We start from the raw sequence: 19,571 nt of genomic DNA, 5'->3' as shown, positions 1-19,571 counted from the left end.
GAAGCAGGCTGCAGGCTCTGAACTGTCAGCACAGAGCCTGTCGTGGGGCTCGAACCCATGAACCAGGAGATCATGACCTGAGCTGAAGTCGGACCCTCAACCAACTGAGCCACCCAGGCGCCCCTAAGATTTTATTTTTAAGTAATCTCTACACCCAGCGTGGGGCTTGAATTTACAACCCCGGGATCCAGCGTCGCATGTTCTACCAGTGGAGCCGGTCAGGCGCATCTGGTGGTTTTCAATAACAGTACTTTATTTTTTAAAAATACTTATTTATTTATTATTTATTTTGAGAGGGAGGGAGGGAGGGAGGGAGAACACATGTGCAGTGGGGGAAGGGCGGAGAGAGAGAGAGGGAGAGAGAGAATCTCAGGCAGGCTCTGTGCTGTCAGCACAGAACCCATCGTGGGGCTCAGTCTCATGAACCATGAGACCTTAACGTGAGCCAAAATCCAGAGTTGGAAGCCCAGTCAACTGAGCCACCCAGATGCCCCTAGTAACAGTACGTTAAAGTGATGTCAGACGGTAACGCTGCAGTCAGTTTGTCTAAGGCAGTGAGGCAAAACCCAAGACCTGGTGGGATTTACTGAGTGAAGCTCGTTGTAGCTGATGTGGACTTCAGGTCCTGGGAAAGAGTGGAGGCGTCCACACCATTCAGTGGATACCAAGATGTGGAGGGCAAGATACTGGTAGATGTTCAGCTACACTCATAACCTCTTGGTTAACATAGAAATTGTAAGGGATAGAATTCTACTTCAAGTGTAAATTTGTGCGTGGGGGGAATCTTCCATCGAATGGATTTTCAGAATTGACTGTCAAGATTATGTAGTTCGATTTGAAGAAGCAGAGTTCACTTCTTGGAGCGCAGGAGTGCTCGGGGTATCTGACGTGTGAGTGCGCTCTCCAGGACAGCAGAAGCCGTTGCTTGGAACAGAGTTGGTAGGTGAGAAAAGACAACTCTCAGGGAAATTAGGAGGTCAGCTTTTGGTTCTAAGACAGTGGAGATTGACGGCATGTGGCTACTGTGGCCTGTATTTCAGGATGGTAACTGTAGCCATATGCCCAGCACTGTACTCTAAGCCAGAGGTTGGCACAGCTACATCCGCTGTCTCTTTCTGTGTGGCCCAGGAGCTAAGAACGAGCTAAGAATGTGTTTTACATTTTTAAATGGTTAAACCAATTGGAAGGAGCGTACTTTGTGACACGGGAAAGTTAAGGGAAATTCGAGTTTGTACCCATAGGTAGTTGTATCAGAGCACAGCCTCAGTCCTCATGCACGTCTGTGGCTGCTTTTGTGACGGCAGAAGCCACAGCAGAACCGAGTCTGTGCTTACAAAGCCCCGGACATTGGCTGCCTGGTCTCCACGGGAAAAGTTGCCACCCCTGCTTTGAGCTCTTGACCAGCAGAGCATCTTTTGACCTCTTACCAGCAGAGAGTCAGCAGGTCTGAGGGTGAAGCAGTTGACCTGAGGTCACAGGGCTGGGACCCAAACTCACCCTCTGATCCCAGACTCTTTGTGCAACTGACCTTCAGCATGGCCTCTGCAGAAACAGTGCTGAACATGGTTCCCCAGGAATACGGGTTGTTTTCCTTAACAGTGTTCCTGTTGTCAGTCATGTGCTGACGTGCACTAAGCTGACAGAGTATTCCGCAAACAAGATACATAGAGATAGGTTTTCTAAATTCTTCCAGTTTAAATTCCCTCTGGAGTCTTACTGTGATGTTTGAAATTCGGGTGTTTATGTACCGGAAGTACCTTCTTGGAAGGAGAATTTCTCTGGGATGGATACTTGTACCGAGGAGGGTCTAAAGATGAACTCTGAGGATAAGGCGTAAATTCTTTGGGTTTATTTTTTTTTAATTCTCTTGTAGTTCTCAGGACACCTGGGACATATTGGGACTTAAATCAGTGTGGGCTTAGCCATGAGAAAGGCATTTCTGTCTCTGAGGAGGCATTTCTATCAAGATGGTTGTTACGTGTACAACTGTGTGTAGTGTCAGTTTCAGGTGGCCAGCGCCCCCGCCCGTCTCCTTTCCAGGGCAGCAGCCACTGGGGCGGCGGCGCCTGTCTGAATTGTCCAGTGTGCTTTCACTGGGGGATGACCTTGAATATCGCCTATGTCAGTCATGAGTTCTTGCACGGCTTACGTGGTTGGGCATTTGTCACCTAGTCTCTTTGTCCTGTGCGGCCCTCATCGCTGCCTCTAAGCTCGCACTGCTCTGGAGCCTGCCCACCAGGAGCTGCTCTCATGGAACTGCTTTGATGGCTTGGAAAACCTACAGGCCGTTCATGGACTCTGTTGACAGGCAGTGGGGAGGAACAGCCACTGACTTCTCAGAGGGACATTTGCGGTTGTTACGGTGTGGGCCGTACTACTGGTATCTCCTAGTCGTAGAGGCTGGGGTGCTGCCCGGCACCCCGCGGTGCACAGGGATGCCTGGTGTCAGCACCCCTGATCTCTGGCCTAGCACCACACCCTTGGAAGGTCGAGGGCTGTGGGCTGCGTAGGGTCCCCTATTAGGTTGTGGTGGCAGTTTGTGTGGCCTTGGCCCGCTGCGATTCGAACTCAGCTGCCTTCCCTCCCCATGGTGTTTCCGAATGTCCCCAAGGGGTGATTCCCTGCTTCCGAATGTCCCCAAGGGGTGATTCCCTGCACTCCACTGAGCTCGCGTTCGTTTCTTTATCTTCCTGCGGGGCTCATTAGTTCTACTTCCATAAAAATGAACTACTTTATACCACCGGGTAGTAAACTTAGGAAGCGGGGAGCACGGCCCCCACACTGTGAAGAGGAGTTAATGGGCAGGCCACACCCCAGTTAGATGCTTGTCAGTCTCCTGATTGCCCGGTCTGCCAAACCTTGGAGGCTCAGAGCATTCCACTCTTAGCCAAAGAGCCAGCCCCTCTGGCTGAGATCCTCCTTCCTGCCAGACCTGGGAGAGGTGAGGGTGTCCCCAGTGGTCACTGATGGCAGACTGGGCCACAGGGAATGTGCTCCTTGTGTCCCGTTTCACCCTACACGTGGTCGCCAGGGTGTTGTCCTGATGGGCACGTGCCACTTTTATGCTCACACAAATGTGAGTTTAAGTAGAAGGCAGGGCGCGTGGGGGGCCCAGTCGATCAAGTGTCTGACTCTTGATTTTGGCTCAGGTCATGACCTCTTGGTTTGTGAGATTGAGCCCTGCGTTGGTCTCTGCAGTGACAGCCAGGAACTTGCTTGGGATTCTCTCTCTCCCTCTCTGCCCCTCCCTTGCTTGCTCCCGTGTGCACTTGCTTATTCTCTCTCTCTCTCTCTCTCTCTCTCTCTCTCAAATAAACTTTAAAAAAGAGAAAGAAGTAGAATGTAAAATTCACATCAGTTTCTTACATCTGTTTCCCGCTTCACCACTAAATACATCAGTGTGTATTTTTGAGAACACAGACGTGTTTTTATAAAACCACGGTTCACTCATCAAAATTTGTAAATTCAACACTGATACCAAGTTGTTTCCTGTTTCCTGTTTCGTTAATTGTCCCCGTAATGTCTTCTACAGCTGTTCTCCCTGGTGGTGTCCGGGGTCCAGTCAGTCCAGAACACGTGTTGTGTTTGGAGGTCATCTGCATTCTTTGAGAATCTGTAACAACCTTTCCCTCTTTGTCTTTCTTGCCCTTGACATTTCCAAGAGAACAGGCCAGTTATGACCCTCACTTTGGGTCTGTCTCGGCTTGCTAATGGTTAGATTCAGGTTTTGCATTTTGGGCAGAATACCACGGGAGGGTTGTGTCCTGGGCCTTCTCTGGTGCGCGTTTCTGGCGCTCTGCACTGCTTTGAGGGTCCTGTCTGAACCCCGTCAAGGCTTGGGCTGTGTCTGCTGTGTCCCTCTGCACCAGCTCTCAGTTTCACTTGCCCTGCGCATGCCAGGCCCACTGGGAAGCTGGCTTCGGCTCTGCTGTGGCTGCCCCTGCCCTTCTCTTTCTCTCTCTGTGCCCCAGGGATCCAAGGTCTCTGAGATGCACCCATCCTCAAGGCTGCATTTCAGAACCTGCTTTCTGTGGGAACAAGTCTTGTAATAAGCAGTTACTAAGTTCATCCTGGGTTTCGTTCAGAGAACACAACGATGAGGAAATCAGTTCCTACCCTTAATGAATTTATAGCTTATTGTCTGATTTTATGGCTCACACCTGAGGTGGGGGCAGAGCGTAGGCGAGGCTCTCTGGGTGGAGTGCGGCCGAGTGCGGTGGTGTAGGTTGGTGAGGTGCCATCCTACTCCCTCTCTATCCCCCGAGGCCCCGGTCTGAATCTTAATGTAAAGATTCCCAAATTCGTGGCACATGTAGTGCTTCTAGGATTTTCACAGTGCCCCTACGCCAAGATAAATACCTAAAGTTACCTTCGTTGAGTCATTAGAGCCAAAGAACTTAAACATTTATGTCCCAGGAACTTACCAGTAGTCTTTTTATTTTTTAAGTTTATTTTTATTTATTTTGATAGGGATCTAGAGAGCAAGTGCGGGAGGGGCAAAGAGAGAGACCGAGAATCCCAAGCAGGCTCCATGCCGTCAGTGCAGAGCCTGATGTGGGGCTCAAACTCACGAACTGTGAGATCATGACCTAAGCCAAAATCAGATGCTTAACTGACTGAGCCACGCAGGCACCCTCTTAGTAGTCTTTTTAAAAAGGAGTATCAGTACATTAAAAAAATATACACTTTATTGTTAAGTAAACCACTGTTGTTAACGGGCTATGTAGCTTCTCAGACTTCAGTATGAGACTGGATACCACCACCTTCATTTCCTGTTCCATGTTGATTTTCTTGTAGTGCTTCCTTTATTATCAAAGCAACTGCTGAAAACCTCGCTTTGCAAGGATGTGACGTCATCACAAAGGATGTACTGCCATCTGCTGGTGGAACTGTGACCTAGCCACTCGCGCTAACTGCTCCCTTGGTGTCTGTCCGCTGTCAGGTTTCCCTGTGTGTGTCTCCACTTTAAAATATCTCGTGGTGTTCTGGGAGTTCGCTGCAGCGTCCCGGGCATCTCACCGTGCATATTGGGAGCTGGGGTTTCAATGGCTCGTGGGTCCGCCTGAACCACTCACTGCAGCCCGCTGGGCAGTGTGTTCCCAGGAGAAGGGCTTCCCCACCGGAAGTGCCTGGGTGAGGGCGGAAGGAGGGGTTCTTCCCTCACCCGGAGTCAAAGGTAAGCCCTCTTGGTGATGTCACCAGAGGAGAAGTTGGAGGACACACAGAGGCAACCCACAGATGTCGACTGAAGAGGCCTCACCAGCATTCATAATGTGGCTTCTAGACAAAAATGGCATTTATCTTGTAAGAAACTCTACTTAAAAATGGACTTTGGGAGGTAGCAGCTCTTCTTGACACTTGGGATAGATGAACTAAAGGTGTGTGTTGTGTCAAAAGAGCCGGTGGCCCCAGTGCTTAGATGCTCTCTTAGCTTTGACACCATAAGCGGATAAGACTGTGGGGATATTCCCGAATGCTTTTAAAGAAGACAGAGATTAAAGAGATTTTGTAGTTGTCTGTTTTATTTTTTAGGGCCGCATGTATCTGTTGACCATAAGTTTTGGGGAACTACATTATTGTGTATTTGGATTCGTGTATGATGCTTTATGACTCATCCTTTGGAGCTGACTAAAAAATGGTGACAGGGTAAAGGAATAAACGCTTATGTAACTTACAGGGGGATGTTTGTTACTATATCGAAGACACCGGTCATTGTGTCACAGCCATAGTGCCTGTGGCAGGGGCTGCCATCCTCTCCTGTGCTGCGGCTGGCTGGCCACCTGGTCTGAGGACAGTCAACCACTGAGCTGGTGCGGAGGAATTTTTCTGGAAACAGACATGGCTGACATCGGGTGCTGGTTAGGATGTGGGATTCTAGGTGGTTTTGGACTGCGTGCGAGACGACAGTGGATGGTCCGGAGAGGGGGTGGTGGAAGGATAGAGAAAGCGCACCCAGAGAAGCAGAAAGGTCAGCAGGAGCCAGCCCAGACTGGGTTCTGGTTCCTGTTTCTTCCTCGTTTTTATGTCTCCTGGAGCCCACCGTTCTCCCTGTCCTTGGGAACTGTCAGATCCCTCTCCACTTCCCAGTAAGGCTTTTTTTTCCTTCTCTTTCTTTCTTTCTTTTCTTTTTTTTTTTTTTTTTGGCAAACAGAAGAGCCTTGACTAGATCGGTCAAACTTTTGGGGGCAGGGCAGGGTAGTTAGGAGGAATCAGGAGTCATTGTAATTTTTCACTTGTAGAGTTAACCACTTCCTAAAAGATGTAGTTGTTAATAACAACTTTCTTTTTTTTTCCTGTGAGGTTTCTATTTGCAAACAGGACAGATAATCAGAGGATGAATTTATCCCATGAAAGTATATGACATAGTTAAATCAGAATATGCTGTCCATGTAACTTTTCTTGGATGCCTTCTCTATGCCATTGTTTCCTGGGACACTTCTCTCAGAAGGCTCAATGGTACACGAGCCTCTTACGCTTTCTGAATTAACGCTTTTTGTCGCTTTAAAAGAAAAATGACTGGTTGTTAGAATTTATATTTGTGATCGTCCCAATGCATCATCAGATTGTTAATTACTATATTAGGTAGGATTGGGAGGAGGAAAAATCATTTGTTGAATAAAAGAATGAACTGATATTAGATGTTGGGGAGGCAGCTTTGTACCAGACCTGGGCGCTCAGAACCGCAGGAAGAATGAGCCGGCGTGGTCGCGGTCCTGAGCTCCGTACATCCAGGTGCTGTCCTCTTGTCTCCACCAGCTCAAGAGTCACTTGACTCCCCTCACATTATCCAGCTCTGTGGAAGGACCCCCACCCCCCTGCCCCCCAGCCAGCACGCAAACTGCAGGTGACCTTGCAGGGCTTCCCTCACTGCATAGCTCGTGGTGACTCTGCTTTTCCTTCTCCGGGGTCTTGTTGGTCTCCTTGGCTTTTTAAACGTTCCTGAGTAATGAATAACTTGGATGGAGTTTGGCTTTCTGACATTCAGTAAGCTTCTTGGGAATTCCTAATGACTAAGGATTCTTTGATCGGGGAATTTTATCTTACTTGAGTACTTGCTTTTTTACTGTGTTCCCCCACCTTCCCCCTTTTTTATGACCAACCTTTTTTGTAACAACAAGGTTTCTTTTAAGAGAGGGATAGCCGGGGCGCCTGGGTGGCGCAGTCGGTTAAGCGTCCGACTTCAGCCAGGTCACGATCTCGCGGTCCGGGAGTTTGAGCCCCGCGTCGGGCTCTGGGCTGATGGCTCAGAGCCTGGAGCCTGTTTCCGATTCTGTGTCTCCCTCTCTCTCTCTGCCCCTCCCCCGTTCATGCTCTGTCTCTCTCTGTCCCAAAAATAAATAAAACGTTGAAAAAAAAAAAATTAAAAAAAAAAAAAAAAAAGAGAGGGATAGCCGTTGCACTAAACAGGGAGGGACAAAAAATTGATTTGTCAGCCTCCTGTCACCTCCAGAGGTAAGTGGCAGGGTTTCTCGTGTCTACGGGGATAGGAGGCTTAAGTAGCAGGAAGAAGTCAGTGTTCCAGGGACTTTGCACCTGCTCATCCCTCTCCTCAGGACTCCGCTCAGACACCTCCATGCCTTCTCTAGCCGCCTTCATAGAGGATCCCCGCACCCCTCCTCCCCTCCTCCCCTCCCCACCTCCCGCAGTTTTGTTTTTCCCTCATACTGGACAGCGCCTGACGTGTCAAAACTACATACTTGGGTTATTTACTTCTGCCTTCCTCAGCTAGAAACGAAGCTCCCCGGCGGCAAGAACCGTGTCTTGTTTCCTGAGGGACACCCCTGCTTCAGTGCCTGGCACGTGATAGAGTTTTGGTGAATCTTTGTTGAGTGAAGCGAATGAATGTGTGAGCCGGGCTCACAAATATGCACCCGGATATCAAGGCCATTTTATTGTTAAATCTTTTGTCAACGATTTAAAACTTTCATCCACTTTCAGGGTTGTTGGGTAGTATGGCTGCACATGCCCTCAAACTGGAAGTAAATATTCCTGTTTACCTCCTTGGCCTAAACTGGTGCCAGGCACAAGGATGGGCTCACTAAGTGCTTTTCTGACAGTGACCGTGTAGTAAACACCGTTGTCCCGAAGCTTTACTGGAAAGGGTGCTGCATAAGTCTAAGCAGTCTGAAGGTACAGAGTTTCTGTCCTTTCCAGCTCCCACTGTAAGTCACACGTGAGTAGGAAGAGGAGTTACAGAAACTTCCAGTGCAGAGTGCTTTTTCCGTGTTTTGCAGTTATTAGAGGAAACTTGATACTCATGTCTTCAGCTCAGACTTGTTGGAAGGACATCCTCTTTCTTGACTGGGGGGGATATTTTGCTTTTTAAAATTGTCTCTATTCTTCCAGGCAAAAATGCATTCATGTTTCTCGGATTTATGTTTAAGAGAAATTCTGTGGAAGTGGTCTGGATCTTGGTTCACACGTGGCAGAGAGCAGCAGACTCTCCTGGCGTGTTTGTGTACGTGTATCTGGCCCTCCTCAGACTTCGTGATCGGAGCCCTAGGGGAGGGCACCTGGGACACGGTGGGTGAGGTGGAGAGCTTTAAATCAGGCTGGGCTAAAAAATTTGATTTTCTTCCGTAGGAGGAGTGTTTGAAGAGTTGAGCGGAGGAGTCAGATGTCAGAGCTGTCCTTCAGAAAGATAAATGAGGCAGTGATGTGTAGGGCGGCTTGAAGAGGGAAGGAGACAGCTGGGGGAGCGAGTCTGTAGCAGGCTAGGCTGGGCTGGAGGCCAGGGGCCTCGGGGCTGGAGTGCAGAGCGGGGAGGGGACGGGTAGAATTGAGTGGCAGCCCGGTGGGAAGGGTGTTTTGAGAGTGTGCTTTGAGGAGAGTGGTGAGCCCAGCGTCAGTTGGTTGGGAGAGGTCAGGCCTGTAAAGAGCAGGACCTTGAGCCCTCAGAACACTGCAGTGTTTGGGGTTCTAAGAACTGCGTGCAGTGAGGGGAAAGAGAAGAAAGCATGGTGTCCCTTAGACCAGTTGGAGGGTGGAGCTCGAGGAGGAGGAGGAGGAAGTGATGAGCAGCCTGTGTTGCTAATATAGGTCAGGTGGGGAGGAGGGCTGGGTTCTGTTGCCGTGGTCCAGGGGGGAGACCGGCGGAGGGTATGTCATCAGAGGCAAAGCATTCCATCTTGGAAAGGAATCTGGGAGTCCTCTTCCAGAGGCCATTTTGAAGCCATAAAACCAGGAGTTCGTGTACTTACTTGCAAGCACCTGGGGAATGGGTGCTTGTGCTGGCACAGGTGCAGGGTACAGACTGAGACAAACAGCTGACGCTCTAGATCAACGAAACACAAGAAGAATTAATTATAAGGACTGGCATGTAGAGGAGCCTGAGAAGGGACGGGAACGGGGGCAGCGGTGAGCGTGCTCCTCCCGTGGGTCTCTCGCTCTCTCGGCTGCTCAGAAAGCTATGTCCCAGTTGTGAAGGGTAGCCAGCCACAGCTTTCAAGTTCATGTCCCACTGCCAGTCGCGGAGAGCCTGCCCCACTGACAGTCTCAGTTTACGCATTATTGGGGGATCGAGTTTTGAGCTGAGTACCTTTTCCTGATCTGGTCAGTGATGATTGGGGTCAGTGGTGGGGAGACAGGCTTGTGTAGTGTGAACCCAGTGCCAGGAAACAGTGGATCATCCCAAGACGGGTTGGGAGGAGGATCCATGGGGGTAGCTCCTGGAAAAGGTGGTTTATAAGCTGAACAAACCGCCTCCCCCCCCCCCCCCAATCCAAAATGGCAGGCGAGGCAAGGCACAGGCCCAGCTCCTAGTCTAGTAGGATAGAGAAATAGAAACGGAGCAGGAGAACGCGAGGGAGATCGGTTAGCTGGGGAGAGAGCGGCAGTCAGGAAGTTTTAATGAAATGTGTCTTTAAGCTCTGATTTTAAGGTTAAGTGGTATTTCCTGGCAGAAGGAGAGAGAGGACAAAGAAAATTCAGAGCTGAGGGGAAAAGTCTCAACAAAGGGACAAGCCTGAATTTTTGTATCTGGTTTTCTTTCTCTTAAAAAAATGTACATAGACTCCTTGTCTTAAAATGAGTAAATATAGCATCAGTGGAATCCCCTGGGCTCGTCCGGTTGCTGGGTATAATACTAACTGTTCGTACAACTTTGAGCTAGTTACTGACCTTTCTTTGCTGCGGATATCTTTTTTGTAATTTTACAGAATTAAAATTACAAGGAGTGATGATAGTTGATATGTCATTGGGTTACAGAGGGGTTCATCTGATGATACACAGAGTACTTACTTAGCACCATAACACCTGTCATACAAGTACAAGAACGTACAATTTTAAGTTTGAGTAAAAATTTAAGCTTTATCTTTTTTCCAGCTATACTCTTATGTATTTAAAAAAAATTTTTTTTAACTTTTATTTTTGAGAGGGAGAGAGACAGAGTGTGAGCAGGGGAGGGGCAGAGAGAGAGGGAGACACAGAATCCGAAGCAGGCTCCAGACTCTGAGCTATCAGCCCAGAGCCCGACGCGGGGCTCGAACTCATAAACTGTGAGATCGTGACCTGAGCCAAAGTGGGATGCTTAACTGACTGAGCCAGCCAGGTGCCACTCCAGTTATACTTTTAAAATCTTGTTTCGTGGCTTAGAATATATCTGTTTACGGGGCCTGGCAGAGGAAGAGGTGTGCCGTTCCTCTGTGCAGTCACTGTTTACTTCCGTTCTGTTGATCTATCTCTGGTACTCAGCAAAAAATCACGTAGTACACACAAGGTGGTCTGTTGTCGAGAGGTAGATCAGTGGAGCGGACTTGGAGGTGACCCAGATGTTGGGACTGTTGGATGGGCCTTCAGAATAATTGTGGTGGCAGTTGAATTACATTAGAAATCAGTAATAGAACCCCATCTGGAAAATCCTCAAATACCTGGGAATGAAGCAAGTCAAAGATGACATCATAAGAGAAATTTGAAAATACTTGAATTTGAATGGAAGTGAAACAAACACATGGACATCTGTGGGGCACAGTGTGAGCAGTGCCACGGGAACCGTGAAGGAACGATGTGCTTGTTTGTTGTAGAAACAAAGTCTCGCGGTCTGAGCTTTCTGCCTTCTGATGCCAGAAGGACACATTGAACACAAAGCAAGAAGGAAATAATGAGGAGGGTAAGAGGAGAATCCATGAAAGTGAAAACAGGTACAACAGAGAAAATCACTGAGACTGAAAATTATTTTATTTTATTTTTTTAAGTAGGCTTCACGCCCAGCACGGAGCCCAGTGTTTGGCTTGAACTCAGGACCCTGAGATCAAGACCTGAGCTGAATCAGATGGTTCACCAACTGAGCCACCCTGGTGCCCTGAAAAATTGGTGTTTTGAAAAGATCAAATTGATAAACCTCTAGCCAGCCTGAGAAAAAGAACACTTAAACACTGTTAAAATGAAGAAAAATTAAATATAAAAAGTAAAAATGAAATATTAATTCGTCTACTTTTCAAAGTGGCCTTAGAAACCAAAGAGCATTGATGGTGTCAGGAAGTCATGAACATGTGCTGTGCCTAGTTTCCCGGCTGCTGAAGGAGCTCCTCTCACTGCATCAGTCAGGGAAGAGTCAAGAGAGTTAAGAAAACACAGTAATTTCCTCTGATTGATCTGTAGGTAACCTCATCTTTTGTTAGAGAATGTCAAGGGCATTTTAAAAGAAGATTTGTATTTGCTTTTCATTGACCTTAGTATTCTCCTACCCCCTAACTTTTAGTTTTGAAGCTACAGGAAGTTGAAACAATAGGTCAGTGAATATTCTGTACCTTTTACCAAGTAATCTGTAACTTTTCGGGGGGATCCACATTTTCTGTCTCTTGGTGCTTTTTGGTGAATTGTTAGAATGTTGTAGATGTCATGATACTTGATTCCTTACAACTCCAGCCTGGTGTCTCAAGGACAAGGCCATTCTTTTGTGTTTCCACAATAGTATCATTACATGCCAAGCTTTAACTTGGATTCAGTGACACCTAATCCAGGACACAGGTCAGTTTCTTCAGTGTTCACCCAGATGTCTTCATACCCTTCACATTCCGGATTTCATCAAATTCATGTGTTGCATGTTTGGTACTCGTGGCTCTACCTAGGCTCGCAGCATCTTGAGTGGTCTTCCCACTTTTTTTTTTTGCTTGTTACAACATTGACATTTTTGAAGAGTTCAGGCCAATTTCTTGTAATGTCTCACATTCTGGATTTTAATAAATGTTTCCTCGTAATTGGATTCAGGCGTGTTTTTGGCAAAAGTTCTCTGTAGGTGACCAAGACTTCACATTTTATCATATCATAAGATACCTAATGTTAGTTTGTTCCATTCTTGGTAATACTAAGTATCATCCTTTGATTAAGGTGGTATCTATTAGATAATAACGTTTGGTTTTTAAAATTAGGAAATTATCTATGAGTGATACTGTTAGACCTTGTGAATGTCTTCTAACAACACATTCTAGCGTCCATTGGTGATCTTTGCACGTGTTACTACTCTCAAGGCCCCAAAATAGTAGTTTTCTAGATCTGTCATTCCTTATACATCATTGCATTCCTTTGTAAAGAAGAGCTCTACCTTTCCTCTTGTTTATTTTTTGAGTATTTGTGTGTGTGTGTGTGTGTGTGTGCCTGCGCGCGTGTGCACGCATGCGCGTGTGTGCACACGCGCATGTGTGTGTGTGTTTTCAATGAGATATATTCCATTTTACCCTCAGATCTTCCTAAATTTGGCAAAGGGACTCTTTCACATTATCATTTCACCTTCTTGCTCAGAACATCTCTTTTTGTTTATTTATTTATTTTGAGAGAGAGAGAGAGAGAGAGAGAGAGAGAGAGAGAAAATGAATGGTGGGGGGTAGAGATAGAGGGAGAGAGAGAGGATTCCAAGCAGGCTCTGTCAGTGCAGAGCCTATGCGGGGACAAACCTGTGAACCGTGAGATCATGACCTGAGGCGAAATCAAGATTCGGACACTTAACTGATTGAGCCACCCAGGCACCCCCAGAACATCTTGTACTAGAGAATTATTCAGAAGTGAGAAGTTTACTTTGTTTCTTACAAGGCTTCCCAGTCCCTCATGCAAACTCTTAAGACTGGATGTGTTCTGGAATCCCGCCTTTTTCAGGGTTTAGGAAGAAAAAGTGGTGTATATATCACGGATGCACACTACCTCCAGTAGGGCTTGTAATCAAACACCTTAAAGCCTGTGATAAAACATGACTGCCCACACTTAACAAGGTAAGGACTAATGTCCTTGGGTCTGCTCTGGTCTGGGGATGTCAGGATTGCAGGTGACCATACACCTGAATGTTCTTTCTATCTTAGGGTTATGTTGATATAAAAGAAATCATTCCCAGGAGATGTACCTTTGCTCGATTTGAAATTTTAATGCAGCCAGTAAAGGAATCCTCTAGATATGTCTCAAGAAGATTCAGTTTTTAGCTTTTGAAAAATATGAAAATAACAATACTCGTAAATACTAGTATTTGGTCCTTAAAACCTCGTGATGTATTAGAATATATATGTATAGGAGAGTTTATCATTAAATATTAATATCAATATCAATGTCAAGGTAATATTAAAAATTTTTTTTAATGTTTATTTATTTTTGAGACAGAGAGAGACAGAGCATGAACGGGGAGGGTCAGAGAGAGAGGGAGACACAGAATCGGAAACAGGCTCCAGGCTCTGAGCTGTCAGCACAGAGCCTGACGCGGGGCTCGAACTCATGGACTGCGAGATCGTGACCTGAGCTGAAGTCGGACGCTTAACCGACTGAGCCACCCAGGCGCCCCATGGTAATATTTAATATTGCTAAGTTAACAACTCTGTAGAGTCAACCGTAGGCTCAGCTGATTTTTTTCCAAGAGGCTTCAAAAGACACATAACCTTTGACATAATAATCCCATCTTTACAGGACACTTGGGTGGCTAAGTAGGTTAAGTGTCCGACTTTGGCTTAGGTCATGATCTCAGGGCCGGCGAGTTTGAGCCCCCTCATCCGGCTCTGCTGACAGCTCAGAGCCTGGAATCTGCTTCAGATTCTTTGTTTCCCCCACTCTTGCATGTGATGTCTCTCTCCCTCTCTCTCCCCCCAAAATGAACATTAAATTTTTTTTTTAAATAATGATAATTCCATCTTTAGAAATCTGCTCTAGGATTTTAACCTTCTTCAACCAGAGAATCATAATGACCTTGGCTATTGGGTATTTCAGCTAAGTGAGCTATGATGCCCACAGTTGCTGAGAATGGCTGAGCTACCACCCCTCCCCTTTTTCTTCTGTCAAGTGGCCTTTTCCACAATGGCCCATGTCTTTCCCCCTGGCCCCCAGAACAGGAGCTCTTTCCTCCCTGATCCTTGGAATCCTGTCCTGGCCATTTACCTGTGGTGCAGGGTGTCCTGTGTGTGCATTTCTAGGACTTTGTGTGGATCACACAGGCCTGAGTGAAACTAGCCCTTAAGTTTACTTGTATTGGTAGGGCCCCCCCCCCCCCCCCGTACATTATAGGCGAATGTCCCCTGGCCTGGGAGACCCATGTGGGGGCAGCTAGGCTAAGCTGTTTTGATGGCTTGTGTTCTCAGCATCCAGCACACTGTCTTATATCCTAGGTATTAAAATGTATTTGTTGAGTGAACGGATAGATGTTTAGGAGATTTGACCCATAAATCACTTAAAGCCAAGGTACTCAGGTAGACTTCAAAGACTCGTGTTTGAGGTGTAGCCAGAGGTAGCCTGAGACAGTGCTGGAAAGGGCGTATAGTGTGCAGCAGTCTGGTCCTTTTGTGAGGGAATGGTCTGGAAGGTTTGCACCTGACTTGCACAGTAGACCTGTCCACAGGAGACAGAGGGTCGCACAGTAGGGGTCCTGCCTTCTAGCAGAGCTGCCTCCACCAAGGGAAGGGGGTCTCAAAGCAGTGTTGTTGGGTGGGTAAGGAGTTGTTCATTTGAATTATTAAAAATGTTTGACGGGGCACCTGGGTGGCTCAGTCGGTTAAGCGTCCGACTCTTGATTTCAGCTCAGGTCACGATCTCACGGTTTGCGGGATGGAGCCTCGCATTGGGCTCTGCGCTGACAGCTCGGAGTCTGCTGGGGATTCTCTCTCTGCCCCTCCCCTGCTGGTGCTCTGTCTCAAAATACGTAAATAAGCTTTAAAAAGTTTGATTTGTTCATAAGATTGCTGAGACATTTGTATTTACTCTGTTAAATCTATCACTTGAATTTTACATATTTTAAATTTTGATTAGGATTGGCTTTATAAACTGTTAACCTTTTCCTTGAATTTTTGTCTATGTCTTCCTTTATCTTCCTCCAACTTCCATTATGGATTGCTTTCTAAAAAGATGTGAGAAAACTTCAGCCTGTCCTCATGCCACCCCTTAGTTCCACTTCATAGTGGCACCCCTCCCTTGTAGCCAGGCTTCGGTGTAACCCGGGAGGCCCTTCTCCGCCTGTCTGAGAACCATCGTTCTCAGGTCTGGGCAGGCACTGCCCCCCGCCCCGCCTGTGGGTCCTAGACACCTGCTGGCTGGAAGGGATCCAGTGTTACCAGCTCCTAGGAGTCTAAGGATGCTCATTGCCTCTCCACTTACTTTTGCCTCCAGGAGGCAGAGTAGCATCGTGAGACTTCGGCTTTGGTGTCATTAAATCCCCAGTTTCCTGATTTTCTACAAGAGTGATGCTCCTGGCTTGGGATCACGTGGCTGTGTGCTGCTGTCTGGAACAGTGGTCTTGTCTTCTGCGCCGAATAGTCAGTAAAAGAGCTCCACCTGGGTCTTATTTTTAGCCAGAAACAAATCCAGACAGCTGTACGTGTGAATCCAGGCTGAGGCGGTTTGATTCTGGTGTCCACACCCTTTCTCTCACCGTGACTGTGCCCATAGGAACTGCAGGCTAGGGAAATACTTATGGGGGCGTGGCTCCCCATTTTCTTCTTCCAAAGAAAAGGAATAGGGAGCTTGCTTTCATGCCTTGAGCCACGGCAGTCTAGGTGTTTGAATCAGAGCAAACTGTGATACATTTTTCCATTTTAATTTTTTCCTACTTGTCTCTTGATGTGGAAAGTACCTCAGAGGATTTGTATTTGGAGACTGGGATTGATTGTGACAACCAGTCTGAAGGTGGAGCTCTCACCTGAGCCCATATTCTCCCCAGGGACACCTAGTGGTGTCCCGAGTTAGTTTTGGTTGTCACACTGGGGAAGGAGGTGCTGTTGAATATCCCACAGTGGGCAGTACAGCCCCCTCCCCTGAGAATGACCCAATCTAACCAGTCCTGCCGGAATTTGCCACTGCCTGCTTATAGACTCGGTAGTTCACTGACACGTTCACTGACACAGCGGGTGTGCCCTCCCGAGAGCTCCCCTCTTTGGGTTTGTGAAGGCCAGTTGGCCACCTGTTCACTGATTTTCTTCAGCTTCCTCTTCCACCTCCACACCTACTGGTTTGGTTGTTCTTTTAAGTACCTTTAATGGCACATTTCCTCCCCCCCCCCCACACCCTTTTTTTGAAATAAAATTTGTGATACGTTAAGGGAACCACTTTAACGTGAACGATTTAGTGGCATTTAGCACACTTCCTGTGTTGTGCAGCCATCACGTCTGTCTAGTTCCAGAACATTTTCATCTTCCCAAAGGAAGCCCTGTGTCTTTTGAGCAGTATTCATTCGCCCATCCATGTACACAGAGAGCGCCCCTCTCAACCACTGCATTCTGTCTCTGTGGGTCTGTCTCTTTCCTAGAAGCAGAATATTTTCTATTTCACGTAAATGGAACCATATACTTTGTGATCATTTGTGTGTGCTTTCTCCACACAGCATAATGCTTTCGGGGACCGTCCACGCTGTAGCATGTGTCAGTGCTGCACTCTTCTTTGTGGCTGGAGAATATTCCGTTGTTGGCTGTGCCACATTTTGTTTATCCACTGATTCATTGACGGACATTTGGGCGGTTAGCACCTTTGGCCATTGTGAATAGTGCTGCAGTGAAGTGTGTGGACACACGTTGAGTACCTGTTTCCGGTTGTTTGGGGCTACGTGCCTAGGAGCAGCCGTGCTGCATCACACGGCGAACCTGTGTTTAACCTTTTGAGGAAGCTCCGTACGGTTTTCTTTCCACACTTAACTTTTATTGACAGGAAAGCTTGTGCTTCATTACAACTTATGCAATGTAATTCCCAAATAAAAGTATTTTGTGAAGGAAGTGTTTTAGAATTCACAGTTCAACTGGGGGACATTTCATTTTGTTACTACCTCTCCTGACCTCCGGACTAGATGTGTGCCTGGGGGTTTGTAGCTGCACAAGGTAGTGAGTCCGTCAACAGGCAGGGAGGTGGTAATCTGTGAATCATCCAGAATTGGTCTTTTCACATAATTTGGAGAGATCACAGAAGCCTATTTAAATGTTTTCAAATTTAGTTTCTGAGAAAGAACAAGCAGAGATTTCAGAAGAAATCTAGAGTTAAGTGTACTTCGGTTCTGGCTGCAGTACAGAGAGAGGAAGAGAGTCGGGGATTCTTCCAGATGCCAGAGCTGGGGCTCTGGATGGCCCTGCTGCCGCAGGAGTGGTGCGAGTTGGCGGGTTGCACACACACCCCTGTGGACCAGTCACACTTGGAAGCGGTCATGCCTTCTTTGAGAGGCAGATGAGGTCCTTTACATGTCAAATGGCCAAGTCTGGGTGACAGGACATTAGAAGCTTCTTGAATTGCAGTGATTGTTTTTACCATAATGTAATTTTTCTAGTAACTGGATTCTAAGTAGGTCTTCCCTGTGTATTGTTCAGTTGGATTCAGAGTATTTTCCATGAGGCATTTCTAAGTTTGTTTGTCTTTTTTTAAAGAAATTGAGGGACACCTGGGTGGCTCAGTCGGTTAAGGGGCTGACTTAGGCTCAGGTCATGATCTTGGGGTTCATGATGTCGAGCCATGCGTTGGGCTCTGTGCTGACTGCTCAGAGCCTGGAGCCTGCTTCGGATTCTGTGTCTCCTTCTCTTTCTGCCCCTCCCCCACTCATGCTCTGTCTCTCTTTCTCAAAAATAAATAACATTAAAACATTTTTTTTAAATTTTTTTTTCAACGTTTTTTATTTATTTTTGGGACAGAGAGAGACAGAGCATGAACGGGGGAGGGGCAGAGAGAGAGGGAGACACAGAATCGGAAACAGGCTCCAGGCTCCGAGCCATCAGCCCAGAGCCTGACGCGGGGCTCGAACTCCCGGACCGCGAGATCGTGACCTGGCTGAAGTCGGACGCTTAACCGACTGCGCCACCCGGGCGCCCCTAAAACATTTTTTTTTAAAAAGATAATGAGATCGAGGGCACCTGGGTGGCTCCGTCAGTTGAGCGTCTGACTCTTGATTTTGGCTCAGGTCATATCTCAGGGTCTTGGGAATGAGCCCCTCATTGGGTTCCACGCTGAATGTGAAGCCTGCTTGGGATTCTCTCCTCCCTCCTTCTGCCCCTCTCCCCTGCTCCCACTTCCTCCCCTTCTCTCTCTCTCTCCCTCTCTCTCTCTCTCTCTCTCTCTCTCTCTCTCTTTCTCTCAAAAAAAGAAGAAAGAAAGAGAAAGAAATTGAGATCAGAGTTCTTTTGCGCATTGAAAAGCCAAATACTAAATTAGTGTAAAGCATCAAGTGAAATGGTTTGGGGCAAGAAATGGTGATGGAGAAGGGATGGATTTATATGCTCCTTCAAATGTATGGAATGTTACTCCTCTCAACCTGAACGCAGTGCATATATAGCCTTTTCTTTGTCTGTTGCAGACAATTTTTCATGCATTGGAGACCAGACCAGAAGCACTTCTGAATTAAGGTAATGTTGAAGTAATTGATCCTTGTCAGTTTTTAAAGCACAATGTTTAAATTTTTTCAGGGTTTCTTATTTTAATAATTTAATTTTTGTGTAGTTTTGCCCACCTCTTTTTAAGCCCATAGTTGGTTTTCAGAACAAATTGTTCCTGAGAAACATGTTTCTTTGAAAGGCTCCATGCAGTGTTCAGAAGGAAGAGTTAAGGCCCCAGAGATGGTCGTTCACGTTCTGGACAAGAGCAGAATCTCTCCAGCTTTTTTAATTAGAAAGCAAGAGAGCCCTTTTTCCAAATCAAATGTTGGTTCAAATACCAGCAGATGGTTCAGATAGACGTGAAGCCACATGATTCAGAGACAAATCCCCGTAAGTGCGTACGCAGTGAGAGCGTCACAGAGTCGGGGGTCAGTGAATCTGGTTGAGGGTACAGAGTTCCTTGTGAAATTCTTGCAACTCAGGATAAGTTAAGAGAATTTAAATTAAAAAGCAGAGCTAAATTGAATGAATTCGTTGCTTGAACGATTGGTTGTCCCTGTGCAGAGGGTTAACTTGACACCATAGACAAAAATTAAGTCAGAGTGAATCATAGACTCTAAATATTAACCCTAAGAAGAGGACATAGAAGGTTGTGAAGACTTTGGGTTTGGCACAGGTTTCTTAATTATGACATCAAAGTTAACAATCCATAAAAGAGAACATTTATAAGTTAGACTTCGTCAAAATTAAAAGCTTCTGCTCCTTCCAAGACACTGTTAAGAGAAGGAAAAGACCAGCCCCAGGCTGGCAGAAGGCGTTAGCGTGTGACAT

At 46.8% G+C, this 19,571-nt stretch overlaps 1 protein-coding gene across 4 annotated transcripts in view; it reads left to right on the top strand.

Annotated features, from left to right (window-relative positions):
* GNB1 (G protein subunit beta 1) overlaps positions 1-19,571 on the top strand; it is an 89,472-nt gene that overhangs the window by 22,976 nt on the left and 46,925 nt on the right. For 3 of the 4 annotated variants that reach the window (XM_043573558.1, XM_043573562.1, XM_043573559.1), the window contains exon 2: positions 18,722-18,770. The exons of the other annotated variant lie outside the window; for it this stretch is intronic. The gene's annotated coding sequence lies outside the window, so the exon portion shown is untranslated. The remainder of the gene's footprint in view (positions 1-18,721; positions 18,771-19,571) is intronic. 4 annotated transcript variants of the gene reach the window in all.

This window comes from Prionailurus bengalensis, chromosome C1 (genome assembly GCF_016509475.1).
Source record: "Prionailurus bengalensis isolate Pbe53 chromosome C1, Fcat_Pben_1.1_paternal_pri, whole genome shotgun sequence".
NCBI classification, from domain to species: domain Eukaryota; kingdom Metazoa; phylum Chordata; class Mammalia; order Carnivora; family Felidae; genus Prionailurus; species Prionailurus bengalensis.
The sequence above is the reverse complement of the archived record's forward strand: the minus strand, read 5'-3'. Positions and strand labels throughout refer to the sequence as shown.